We start from the raw sequence: 2,473 nt of genomic DNA, 5'->3' as shown, positions 1-2,473 counted from the left end.
GAAGATCAAGAGATAGTTGTTCTGAGAAAGAACATGAGAATAATGTTGTTTAAGGTTAAGGCTCGATATCATCTGACTAATCAAATTATATAGCCAACTATCAAAGATTTCAGGTTTTCACGGCTGGTAACATCATTAGGGTTTGTAGAATCTTTCGGGATCAAGTGCCGTGTTCTACTGGAGAAAGTTTTCCTTCCAGACATTTCGTTCTCAGCTGCGGAGAACATCCTCAGTGGCGTTGCAGCCGGAGCAGGTGCTCAGACCTTCTTGGCTGCTGTGCATTGAGTGGGGCCAGGGCTGCTGGAGAGCTGCTATTTGTAGGCTGGAGGGGGTGTGATGAAAGGGCAATTGGTTTGTGGATGTGCCCATTGTTTGGTGGGGCTTCCTGGAAGGGTAGTGATAAGGAAACTGGCTGTTGAATGTGACCATTGTTCCGTGTTAATTGCTGGGAGGGTTGGAAGGGGTTTGAAGATAAGGAAGATGGTTGTTGACTGTGCTGATTGTTCTGTGGAATTTGTTGGTTGTTCTGAGACTTTCTGCAATGTATAGTCTGTAGGGTGTTTTGCAGAGCTGGGTACCAAGATTGGTGGATGAAAATGCCTTCTTCCTTTCTGTTAAAATTGTGCTGGTGTTTGTAAATCTCAATAGCTTCTCTGTTCAGGCGGGTATGATAATTCTCAAAACGCAATAATTCTCAAAAAATTCTCAAACGCAATAATGTTGACACAGTTTTCAAGCCCACACAACAGATCCGCCACATGCTGCGCTCGGCCAAAGATATGAGAGATCCACTTTCAACCCCTGGAGTCTACAAAATACCCTGTTCCTGTGGTGCAGTCTACATTGGCACTACCCAACGCAGTATCAACACCCGTCTCACCGAACACAAGAGACACTGTCGCTTGTTTCAGCCAGAAAAATCAGCTGTAGCTGAACATGCACTTCAAGAAGGAGACCACGTCATCCACTTTGAAAGAACTGAAGTCCTTTCTACGGTCTCACATTATCATACCCGCCTGAACAGAGAAGCTATTGAGATTTACAAACACCAGCACAATTTTAACAGAAAGGAAGAAGGCATTTTCATCCACCAATCTTGGTACCCAGCTCTGCAAAACACCCTACAGACAATACATTGCAGAAAGTCTCAGAACAACCAGCAAATTCCACAGAACAATCAGCACAGTCAACAACCATCTTCCTTATCTTCAAACCCCTTCCAACCCTCCCAGCAATTAACACGGAACAATGGTCACATTCAACAGCCAGTTTCCTTATCACTACCCTTCCAGGAAGCCCCACCAAACAATGGGCATATCCACAAACCAATTGCCCTTTCATCACACCCCCTCCAGCCTACAAATAGCAGCTCTCCAGCAGCCCTGGCCCCACTCAATGCACAGCAGCCAAGAAGGTCTGAGCGCCTGCTCCGGCTGCAACGCCACTGAGGATGTTCTCCGCAGCTGAGATCGAAACGTCTGGAAGGAAAACTTTCTCCAGTAGAACACGGCACTTGATCCCGAAAGATTCTACAAACCCTATATAGCCAACTGTCTGGTCATCTGACAGTATACATCACTGGTTGTCTATTTGTTTCCAGGCCCAGTTTAAGATTATAGATGTAGACTCTGTTGATGTGCTTAATAATGACAAATTTTAATGAGTTTAATAGTTTATTATAATGAATAGTATTTGTTACTGTTACCGGCCTTGGGTTCTGACTGTTGGGAGAAAGGTATATAAATATCTCCAGACAAACAAGTACCGGTATATGACTGGTCCATGAATCAACTCCATCTTCCTTTGCCAAGGAAAGATTTCATATCTGCCCTTCCACCCTCCACTGGGCCTTATACCGGTCTAAATTGTTGGTCTCTACATCGAAGCCTTAAACCATTGGAGTTTGTGTGCTTCATGCTAATAATGCACCGTGATAACTAATTAAAAAGGAATAAACTGAAGTAATCTAGAAGGCCTAGATTTAGTAATATAAACCTGTCCCTTTTATATTTTTTCTGACATTAATAATGACAATTGCAACCTGGCAAGCCAAAAGCTACGTCTTTCTTGAGTCTTCTTCAAAGAAAACAGTCATCGCTCTGTTTGCAGTGATACAATTATTCTCTTCTTTCCAGCTTCAGATTTACTGATGTACAGCCTTGGTGATATATCCATTTGTTCTTGCATCCAAGATGTACCAGTTCCAAATGTCATTTCCTTTATGGACGATGGGACTCACAGTTCTAAAACATATTTATATGAAAGAAAACTCAGCTAAAATTATTGAGACAAATGAGGCTTCAATCTGCGTATTTTCTTTTAGGTAGGAAATAAATTCCCATGTTAACCTAGTTTCACTTAGGAATCTTTTTTTTTGTGTGTGCAAGGGACTGAACAGCAGTCATTAAAGGACTAGTCCTGTACAAGAACAATCCCTGAAGCAATTTCTGTTAAATAAAAAGTAATAGCAATT

Source organism: Heteronotia binoei, chromosome 12 (genome assembly GCF_032191835.1).
Source record: "Heteronotia binoei isolate CCM8104 ecotype False Entrance Well chromosome 12, APGP_CSIRO_Hbin_v1, whole genome shotgun sequence".
Lineage (NCBI taxonomy): Eukaryota > Metazoa > Chordata > Lepidosauria > Squamata > Gekkonidae > Heteronotia > Heteronotia binoei.
This window is presented reverse-complemented; position numbering follows the sequence as displayed.